Source organism: Teleopsis dalmanni, chromosome 2, assembly GCF_002237135.1.
Source record: "Teleopsis dalmanni isolate 2A chromosome 2, ASM223713v2, whole genome shotgun sequence".
In the NCBI taxonomy this organism is placed as follows: Eukaryota; Metazoa; Arthropoda; class Insecta; order Diptera; family Diopsidae; genus Teleopsis; species Teleopsis dalmanni.
The window spans coordinates 142,560,436-142,572,738 of record NC_051847.1 but is presented as its reverse complement, the minus strand read 5'-3'; the positions used below and the strand labels follow the sequence as shown (position 1 = coordinate 142,572,738).

Sequence of the window (12,303 nt, the reverse complement as noted above, 5' to 3'; positions counted from 1 at the left end):
ACGTTGTAATGTCTGTAAAGTAGTGTATCTAGGTGTGTGTATGTGTATGCTATTATGGAAGTGCTTTCATTTGTCCTCGATTTGATTTTCTTTCTATAGGAATTTTTCATTTCTTCACTTGAACACAAACACACTCCTGCCGTATGTATATATGGGTATGTATGAGTATGCAGATAGTTTCCGCATAACTTCATACGATAAATGAATGTTAGTATGTATTTTGTTGAGTGTATGAGTATTTGTGTGCAGTTTGAACGGTCATTTTCAATTTTCATTGTAGTCATTGGTGGCATGGAAAATTCAATTGTGTAGATTATTCTGCGGATGGTGACTAGCTCCTGATTCATTTTCTTTTTCTTTTTTGTGTTGTACTTTGTGTGAATTGAATGTGATGAGTTTGCCGGATGCTCTATGGTTGGAGTGTGATTGTATGCTCTGCTATGAAGTTATTAAATCAACGCAAATATCGGTCGGAAAGAAAATTGATCATTGAAAATATATGCGAGAAAAACTAAAATAATGACAAATCTAAATATTTTATTTGCAACTTTCGGCTTAAAATGTGTACTTTATTATTATAGTTGAAAAAGTTTTTATTGTGTTATAAATATTTGTGGAGTTGGATGGTAGTCAATCAAAAAACTATTAAATTTAAGCGAAGCTAATTTATTAAATTTATACGATTCATCCATATAGTATTGAATGATGATGAACTCTCACACACATTAAAGCTCTTTATCGTTTTCCAGCTGATTAATTTTAATATCATTCCGTGCTTTTATGCTTCAAAAGTGTCTAGCATAAAAATTAAAATACGTTATTTTATATAGAAGTATTTAAAGTCAAATAAAATATTTGAATTAACACTTTTATTTGTTGATTTTTTCGAGTGAGAACTTGTTCTAATAAAACGCCTGATTGGACACAAAAATCTCTCAATCTATTCATGTGTATGGCTATTCATGTCTATGGCTATTCTGGTATTTCGAACGGTTTTTGATTTCATCACCTCTGATTTGGCTGAAATTAATTTTATCATATTTTTTTCACAATATATAAATACCTTTAGATACGTCTGCGTAAAGTCACCAGAAGTGCCAAATTAGATTTTCAGAAGGGCAAAATCAAGAATATGCAAAACTTTTTTTTCGATTTAGAAACAATTTTTTATAGCAAATTCGAGTCAGAAAGTAATGCGGCGAACATAGAATATTATTTAGGAGATCTATTAAAATTACAGACTAAAATACGATCAGGTCGACAGAAATATGGAGAGTCTTTGTAAAATTTTACATATTTGCTACTAGCATGAAGGCAGTTTTATTTAATAAAAGTGACGTAGAAGAGTACCACTATCATCTAATTTAAAATTCAGATTTTATTACCCATGTTTTCGAAAATAAGTATATACATATAAAGCACCATATACGAAAATGTTTCATATCTAGTCACGCCACTAAATATTAGGTAGGTACAACTAGACCTAGTTGAATATATCTAGGTTTGTTAGATTAAATATTTTCTAGTCTCTCAGAAAAGATTAGAACTACAAAGGAGGCTGATTAGAGCACACTTTAAGAACACCAAATAGAAATATTGCTTGACTAGCAGTGAAGTGAAGTTTCCAGGGTTCCAGACGCCCCGCTTAATCAGTCATGACTTGGAAGAGAACAGTAAGACGCAAATTAAAAAATACAACAAACTTTGATTTAAATTGATAATAGAGGTTTCAAGCTTAACCTAGTACGAAAAGATCACATACATACATCGAAAGCTAGCAAATAGGTTTTCAATTTATGACAATATTTAACACTATTACTTAACGTTAACATGATGTATAAATTCTTGATCAAAAAAGGCATAAGGTTTTTTGATCATTCACTGTATTCGGGCGTTTTTTAAACCAAAATTGACGATAAAAGAAATTCGTTTTGATACAATTTCAATGACCCAAATGTTTGCATACCAGTTTGTCGATTGATACCCATTACGATGAACGCTTCAATTACTACGTTGACTCAGATGGGATTATTTCGAATAAGGAAGAATAAAAAATTTTAGATATAAACACTTTGTATTCTTTCGACTAGGCTGTAAGTCTCTCATTCCTTGCTTCCAAGAATGTATAAGAAAAAATACGTATTACTCGTACTACACAGCAAAATTTTGTTGATAAAATTGGAAATAATAATAAATCAAAGCTTACTAGTACTGAGACTTCATTACAAATATGCACATTGAGAAACAATTTTAATATTCGATTTCATTAAAATATTTTATTAAACAAAAAAATTCGCTTATGTTGTGAGTAATTAAAATTTAATTAAATAATATCTGAAATTTTTTCTTCATTCACAATTTTAAAATAAATATATTTCAATATAAATATCTGAGCTTTTTCGTTAATAAATAAATATTTGTGAACGATTCGTGCATGTCACTTTCACATCAATGACGAAGACAAATAATGCACTTCATAAAGTGAACATTTTTTTGAAGGCTCATACATGAAAAGGGTTTTCACAGCATTTCCACATGCATGAATTTCCACACAAAATAAAATCACATAGTATTTTCATGCATTTTTCATTAAATGTATGATTTTAATTTTTTCCTCCTTATTTTTTTTTCTCATAAACTATGTCCTTTTTAACATTTTATAAGGCTATATGCGTTGATGGTCATTCCGTTTTATAACCGGTGATGAAATGTATATTTTTGTGAATGCAATTAAATTAATTTTAATGAAAGAAAAATAAACAGAAACTTATACCGAATTATATAGTTTCAAATAATGTGTCGGCTTCTTATATTAAATGATGAAATTGATTATATTTGAAAGGATATGTTTCTGCAAAAACTGCTTTAATTTATCGAAAGGTAATTAAATTTAAGCAAAACGTCAGTTGCAGATCTACTACAGATCTCGAATAGCTACTAATCAGTTATATGAAATAAAAGCCATTGGAACCCAAATTGTATTTGCCTTCATGTGATAAAAGTCTTATATATATTATATTATATAATAATATTGAATTACAATTCCTTTTAATAAATAAAATTTTTTGATATTATTATTATTATTAGACAGAAATAAAAACACTGCGATCTATAAAATCTATTGTGCTATCTTTGGAGAGAATCTCCTAAGTAGACCTCGAAAAATAATGTCTCTTGGCCTTAGATCATAGACATCATTCAATTTAATGCAAGTAGAATAAATATATTCGAATTACTTCGACGCAATCGCCGAGTAGGAGCAACTAAAACAAGCAAAAGTTTCACTCTGTATTTCACTGATTATTTGGAACTGGTGGTCCAAGTAGTCTTAAAGCTGTCCGAATATATACATTAAGACTGAAAAGTTTTCGGAAATTCTCATTTAAAATTCGCGCGCTGTATATTTTTCGATATTTTAAGTTTATGTAGTTTGGCAGCACTTTCCTTAATTACTATGCCAAAAATGAGCGCGATCTGTCAGACAGTTCGTTTACGGCAGCTGTTGAAACCAGTTCACCTCAGTAGTGCGTTGCGAAATGTCTTCGACGGTCTTACGACCGTCCTGAAAGGCTTTGTACCACTCATAAACTTGAGTTTTCGATAAAACTGATTCCCCATAAGCCTTTTGTAGCATTCGCAACGATTCTGCACACGAAATTCGTTCGAAACACAAAATTTGATGCAAACTCTTTGTTCAATATTTTTTTCCATTGTTTTTTTCGCAACGCACTACTGAGGTGAACTGGTTTCAACAGCTGCCGAAAACGAACTGTCTGACAGATCGCGCTCATTTTTGGCATAGTAATTAAGGACAGTGCTGCCAAACTACATAAACTTAAAATATCGAAAAATATACAGCGCGCGAATTTTAAATGAGAATTTCCGAAAACTTTTCGGTCTTAATGTATTAAAGATGATGTTTTTGTACAACCTTTTTCAGCATTCTATAGAATTTTTTCTGAAAAATTGTGAGAATTCGACTATAAATCAGCATAATAATTTTAACTAAATATATATTCTGTAAATTGTACGTATTTATATTGCAATACCACAAAACTCTTTCTGATTTAATCTATAAATAATCCTAATAGCTTCTAGAATACGTCTAGAATACTTTTAGGTGAAGGACGAAAAGGTTCTCTTGGCATAAGTAAAATTATTATTTATAAATACTCACAAAGATATCTTTTAGTAAAACTGTCACGGTGAGATAATTATTATAAGTCCTACAACTAAACTCAATGTTATGAAACCACATTGGTCATTAATTCAGCAATGAAGAAACCATCAGTTTCACTCTTTCGCTCCTGCGAAGCTTACAATATATTAAAAAGCATTTTTGGAAGGCATTTTTCACACTAAATAATTGCTATTTGTAAGATTGGTTTATAGTAAACAGTTGATCATATTATCATACTTTAGTGCAACTAAATAGCATTTTAATAGTTCTTATTGATCCAATAATTAATTCGTACAAACGTCTAGTAATGATGTAGAAGGTGGTTCACATACCGCTTATTTTAATAAAATAATGTTGTACAATTGTCGTTATTTTACTCAAGCGTGGATATATTCATAAGGGACGGGTGGGTATGCATTTGTAACCAGATCCTTCCTTTTACAATAAAATAAATAATTTAAAAATTTTGTGAACTGCAAAAATACAGACAAAATTTTTTCTAGTATACACCCTTTTGATACAACACTGACTATGCCACTGCTTTTAGGCAACAATAAATTATTTTATATGCATTGTTTATTTTATGTGCAGTTTATTAAATCGCAATTTGTTAAACCAGTAATTAAATTAGCCAAATACACTCATTCTGATCTTATCGTAATACTGTACACAATGGATAGTACTGATGGTACTACTTTTTAAATAAATTTTGATGGGTGCTGACAAACGACCCTTCAACAAATCTACCACAGAACTAATATCTTTACAGGGTACAATATTCCTATGACCGAGAACTCAGAACCCAGAATTATTTAACTGTGTCGTCATCTCATTTAGAGATGTATAGCAGTCAAAAACCGTATTGGAAATTGAATTGAAATCAATGACTCTAAAGCAGCTTGACTGCTTGAGAGTACATATATATGTTCCTATTTAACATATGAGTTCACTTAATCCTTCACACATTAATTGCAGGTTTTTTAAGGTATATATCTCAAATATTTTAGAAAAAAATTTTAAGGCCACAATTGAGTCAAAACTATTTTTTTTTGAAAGGTTAATTTTTTCTACAAAATCCAATGTGCCGTTAAAGTTTATATTCACCGAGTGCAATGCAATTATATAGCTGAGCTGTAAACAATGGCACTGAATAACGTATTTATCTGAATTATTATAACGACGTTCAAACAATGGGTCCACGTTAGGAAATTACTGCATTTGGTCATTCCTATTCGTCGGGTTTTTTGCTTAAAACTCTTGCACAACATTATCTTTAGTGACCGCAAGACGATCAAAGGTATAAATGCAAAAAAATTAAGTTCTATGCCATGAGTAAATTTCACATCCAAAGACATTACAGTGCAGTCAACTGAGAGAAGAAAGTGGTGCCTGTAACTTTTACGTGTGTTTCTAATTTGTAAAAAAACGTATAATTAATATTTATATCATATATAAGCTTTAACATAATGTAGAATACATTCAATCATTTTTAGTAAAAACCAATTCAATTTTTGAGCTAAAAATAAAAACGAAAATTATTTATTTGTATTATTTAGATTATCTTTATGTTTATATTTGGGTTACTTAATCCTTAATTATTATAATTATGTTTTTATCTCTTCAGATATGCTTTTAATATGTTAATAATATGGTCTGAAAATATTACAAATGCATTTATTTGTTTTATATCTTAGAAATCAGTGTGTAGCTGCGAGCTACTAAATCACTAAGAACAACAAAAGGACGTTAATAATAAACTGAATGAAAAGTATTTAAAAGCACTCAACGTAACACAACACAGCAAGAAATTGATACGAACACATTGTCCTACCTAAGATATTTGCTCTACCAAAGAGACTCGAATATAATTTATTTGGCATATTGGCATATGTTCGTAACAGCTTGTGGGGTTTTCGATGCTTTCGTATATGTTTTATAGACTTTTTATAGAACATGCACACGGCTTAAACAAGCATACTTATTTTTCATTGTTTTCCTAAGATTTCGGTATTAATTGTTGTTCAAATAACCTCAACGCACAGCAGGATACTTACAGGATAATGCAGACAAAATTGTTTTGTCAATAATTGCTCTCAAGACATGCTGTTAAAGTATTTCTGGTAATGGTACATAAAAGCCTATTACGGCGTAAAACGTATTAAATAACAATTAAGTAATCATAAACAATGAGGGAAAATAATGATTTTATTAAAAACGAAAATGGAAAATGAGTTAGTCTAAATAAATACGATATACTAAAAGTGTTTACAGTGCAAATAAACGTATACGCATACAGCTTATCCTAAAATTTGTCATATAAATGCAAAATTACCATTAATATTACAGCAGATATAAAAATATTATTACTCATACGCACGGTTACACTTTATATTGAAATTTTTGTTGAATTACTTCAACGTCAAACACGCTGCTTTTGTCATGAATTTTAAAATTTTTCATAAAAAGTTATTGCTCATACGCAACGTTGACAGACAAATTGCATTGTCAAGATTATATATGCTTTATGACTTCATTTCATTCTTCAAGAATTTATACTTCATATTTCTACTCTAATAATTTAAAAGTGGAATAAAAATGGTTTGATTAGAGAAATTTTCAAAAATATTAAAATTTATTATCATGGGTTAAAATGTTAAATTTGTGGTATATATATTAATATAATATAATACATTAATATTGTATTATTAATATATAAATAAATAAATATTTTAAAAATTGTTTTTCAAAATATATTTGCCATCTAAAAATATAACAATAAAGCTTTATATAGTAGTTTAAAGAAGTTTCATGAAACTAGTATGCACCATGCAATAGGGTAGACAGGGTTGTGCCAAGGGTAGGAAACATACTGCAAAACATTTTAAATTAATAGTGAGAAGAGATAGCAGCAGTTTTAACTATATATACATCCATATGTATATATCTTCGTAAATATATATAAATATGTTCACATAAAGTTTATATTTATGTAATAAATAAATATATAAATACATGAATGTTAAGAGTAACGTTCTTATTGGTGCTATTTTGGGAAACTTTATTATTAACTTTTTATTTTTTTATAGTTATTTTGAAAAATTTTGACATGTTTACTCAATGTTGCTTACATTTTATTTCTTAAAATTTCTAGTTAGTAATTAGTACTAACGCAATAAATTTATCCGAAGTATATAGTTTTTAATAACCTTATAACATATTCACACTGTGTCATTTAGGCGGTTTTGCTCATTATAACCACTAATGAGGATGATTTACCATTAAAAATCTCTCATATAAATAAGCACATTATGAATAAATCAGCTCATTTAAGGCGAAAAGTTTCGAATGCAACCCTTAAAAATTAATTTCTCACAAGGGGAATTTTAAAATATCATATATCACATTTCATATTGTTCGATCAAATCTGATGTGTAATACGCGCTTAAAAGTTTGTAAAAAATACACAGGATGCTAGTAATAGATATTTTTAATAATAGAAATAATTTTTCTATTCTGCATACTATAGTTAGAATTAAAAATCAGGCCAAATTCGCTTTTGGTAAACTGTACTATTATTAATTAATATTGCAATACACACATTAAAATACTTGGATTTGATGTTTGTACTCCAACCTGGGAACTATATTTAAAATTTATAGTACACAATGTTATTTTTTAATAGAAAAATGTTTTTTTGTATTCTTCCGACTACTGTGGGAATAGTTACCCGCATCAAGTTTTATTAGAAAAACTTAACCTAGATAAATATTATATACGGACAGTCAAGCTCCTAGAAGTTAGCATTTTTTCTGGAACTTGAAAATCACATTCAAAGTTTATGGTACTTTAAAATGAAAAGTAATAGTAAAAGTAATAGACATTCTTAACTGAAGAAAGAATAATAAATATTGTATGTATACCGTTGCTCTAGCACTAAGATATATGTGCCTTCTTCTGGAGTCTGAGAATGATTCTCAGTTTTTATAGTACTTTGAAAGAAACTATGCAGAATATTTAAAGGAATTTCTATTTCTACAGATAGTTATAATGCCGTGATGGAGACGTCGCAAAGTTTAAAAATTACATACTCTCTAAATTGAAATGAAAATTAGAATACGAGTATGTCCGCCTGTATGGTTTTATCTGTTTATTTTTCTGCCAGTAAACATACAATGCTTTGCTGATAGTACAACTTTGTTCATTGTTAACCAATTATGTTAGACTTTATTAAAAAATATTTTTATATTCATAAAATTTTTAATAAAACCAACCAATAGTGACCTAATTTTACTACACAAAAAAGTATCGAAAAGCAAATCAAGAGGAGTGATGGCCGTGCATCAAAATTATCATTATTTGTCCACAGCTATGTACGTTACTTCGTATGACAAATACATGACATTATGTTTTAACGTAACGAATTTTTTTAACGTTGCCCACCCAACTTAACAACTTTATTGACATTTTATGTGCAGCATTTATCATCAATTTGGGCGCAACACAAATTTAAATAAATTTATCTTCTTTTTTCCCAACGTTTGCTATTCTCTCACTTTTTCCCCATAAAATAGAAATAAATTTTTTAATGTCTAAATCAGCCAAAATTTAAAAAAAAATATTTCGGACAAAAATATATGAATTCAAATACAAGGACCTTGCTTTGTACCGGGAATGGCACAGGGAAAAATATTTTTGCTATGGCTTTGGGTTTACGTGTTTTACGTTTTATGTTTCTGGTCGGGAAATGTGGTTTGCTATCGTTTATAGTGTGATTTCTATTTTTTTAAGTAGACATAAATGATTACACTTTTATTCAAGTACATATATTTTCCGGCAAGTGTTCTATTTTAGAATGAAATCAAAACTAAATAGCGTGCAGGTGCAAATTCGGTCGTTTTGTGAATTTAAAATAGAATTTTTTATAATTTATGATTAGAGATTTTAATTTGTTTAAATTTACTTTGAATATTCATAGTTAAAGGGACTAATTAAAAATAGATTATCCTGGCAAAAATATATTTTTTTGTAGCAATTAATGATTACTTTTAAATAAGTAATTTAAGTAAATAATATATATATATAGTATATTTTTATAACTTAATTTATTAGCAATTGAATTCAAATGATGAAGAAGCAGACAAACTCTCAAGAAGAGGCGCGGCTTCAATAATGATAGGTTTAGAACACTTCTGCGATCTAGACAAAGAAACTGTATTCTTGTCTATGTCGCAAAGGTAAAAAAAAGAGGTAAAATAAGAGCTACCAAGACTATTGCAATCTAAAACAGTTTTAGGGAGTTACAAGCTAAAACGCTTCAAGGATTGCATAGAACTAATAAAGAATAACCTAATAAAAATAACCTATTAACTTAGGAGGGTATTTCATGGAACATAAGAAATCAAGGCTAGAAAAGATAGGCTCTATACTGTCTTTAATTAAATAAAATGAATTTGGAGAAACACTTTAATCTGACTAAGTGGCACAATAGATCTTTAAAGTAGCAGTGTACTATTCCTTTTTCTTAGTAATAATTCATACGAAATATGCATGCTAAATTATTTTTTTTAAAATGCATTTAAAACAAGAAGAAGAAAAAAAACCAAAGTTAAAATAAATGTTAATATTTTTCTGATTTATATATAAAAATGTAATTTAAATAAAATTTACCAAGTCTATATAAAACGCAAAATAAATCATAAATATATAAACCTTCTAAAAAACCTTAAAATACTTCTAAAAATAATGTCATTGGGAAAATGTAAATTTTTTAATAAAATTTCATGATTAATCTTAGTCAAAAACAAAAAATTATAATTTTCGATACTTATTTCGAAATTTTTATCTTTTTAAATTAACATTTAACATTATTATTCAAATATAAACACTTTTAATTATATAAATATTTTTTTAAAATATTTCATCAATAAGCTAAAAATTTCAGATCTCTATTATTTACAGAGTCTGAGATGTTAAAAATTGGCCAAAAATACAAATCCTAAAAACCCAAAAAAATTTTAAATTTCTTACCAAGAAACTCTATTCTATTCTACTAATATTAACTGATAATTTAAGAAAAAATATTTACAAAATATAAATCGAAAATTTTTATTTTTAATTTTGATTAAGATTTATTATAATATCTTAATAAAAAACTAAAATTTTCTTGATATAATTCTTCTAAGAAGTATTTTTAAAATTTTAATTTACATTGTACCTTACAAGTTACTTATTTCAACTCCATTTAAGTTATATGAAATTTTGAAAAATATTTCACAAAAATATTAATATTTTATTTTTGATTCGAAGAATAAAGAACATCATGGAACATTAGTATTAATTATTTTGATCATTAATATTAAAATTTATAATAATATTATTATTAAAAGTGTTTTAAACGAATCAATTGTATTTTGGTATGAAGGCATTAAGTATCAAATTATGACTAAAGAATGAATTAAAAACCAATATATAATGATCTGCTTTTGTTTTTTCAGGACACATTTTATTTGAAACCATATTTCTGTTAATATTGAAGATAAGTGTCTTCTTTCATATACTTTTTTCGTATTTTTGACCAAACTATTGTTTTTCCTATAATACTCTATTGGAAACACGTTTTATATGAAGCGTAGGCAAAAGTTACCAAAATTTGGAAGCATATAAATTAGTGTCATTAGGTAAAATAATTTATTTCAAACATATTAAAAAGCATTCTCAAATAATTGTTCCGTTTGAAACAGTTTATATTTAATGTATTTTTAACTTTCTTAAAAATTTGTTTCTTTTTTAATATATTTTTTTATTTTTGATATTCCATTAGTTATCACATTACCTTTTTTATTGAATTTGTGTCGTTATATTTTTTTATTACTTTTAGCAAATTTTGAAGTTAGGAAAGTTTTTATTAAATATATAAATAATATACCTTTACCCCTTTTATTTTCTATATGTTATAATGTCAAAGTAATTTTATTAATATTTCTCATATTTTCTAATTTATTTGCCGACATCTTCTCTATAAAGTGCAAGCAATTTTTTATGTGAAATCACGCATATTTTTTGTTTACATTTTCATAAAGAAAAAACAGCTTTAAGCAAACATAAGACAGCATCCAATGTTGTTATAAACTCAAAAGAAAAAAGGCATGAGAAGAAAAAAATATAATTCACTCACGAACTGTTAACAAAATTAAGCACAGCGCCAGCACCAGCACCATATGCCATGCTAATGCAAGTGAGAGAAAGAGCGCATAGGGTATTTCTTTACTCTACGGTAACAACTGTTGTTATTGTTTATATACACGTAAACCAATTGAACAGGACTCAACACAATATGTGTTGCTCAACTGCACAACAGAGCGTATGTGTAACATTTAGAGCGCATTAGTACTAATTTAGTACTCGCCCCAGCATCCATAATAATTTTACTCTTGTGTGCGCTCAATAAAAGACTTTTTCCATCGATTTTCAGTCAGGTGGAGACAGTTGACGTGTACGGTTGTTCTGCGGATAATGTGAAAACGCATAAAAGACAAAAAAAAAATATATACTGCAAAGTGTTAGCAAATGTGACATATACAAAATTCAAATAATTTAAATGAAAATTATATTAAAACCAATATTAATATAAAATAATTAAAATTAAAAATGCTCAATAAAAAAATGTGTCAAATTTAAGAACATTTTTGAAAAATAATGTGGTTCATAGAAAAGTATTAAAAATGCTGAACAATAAGATTTTTAACTAATTTTCACATATCAGACCTAACAAAAAAATTAAGTAAGCACATACACATACACATATATCTCTGTGTTACCAGAAAAAGGTAGTATACCAATGTTGGAAAAAAGCTTCTGTTACTGCTACTGTGATTGCTCTTCTTGTGCTGCTATTACAATTGGTACACAAAATTTATTCACCACACCCTGATCCTGTTTGCAGACAAAAATTTACATACACACACGCAAAAAAGTGAGCACAAGTATAAAGTGTATGTATGAGTATGTTATAAGTTGTAATTTTATTTTAACCATACAAATACACACGCAGTTGCATAGTAATACTAATACTTTTATGAGACCAAAATAGGCACAAGTCAAAATCAAGTAGGAAACAACGTGCA

General features: G+C 27.8%; 1 protein-coding gene across 19 annotated transcripts in view; it reads left to right on the top strand.

The window, feature by feature from the left end:
* The first annotated feature begins 11,917 nt into the window (after nt 1–11,917).
* The window catches only part of LOC119682923 (glutamate-gated chloride channel), a 74,767-nt gene continuing 74,381 nt past the window's right edge, over nt 11,918–12,303 (top strand). For 17 of the 19 annotated variants that reach the window (XM_038096476.1, XM_038096481.1, XM_038096480.1 and 14 more), the window contains exon 1: nt 11,918–12,152. The gene's annotated coding sequence lies outside the window, so the exon portion shown is untranslated. Of the gene's footprint in view, nt 12,172–12,303 lie in introns of all 19 variants that reach the window. The other 2 variants (XM_038096477.1, XM_038096474.1) reach the window with 1 other exon arrangement.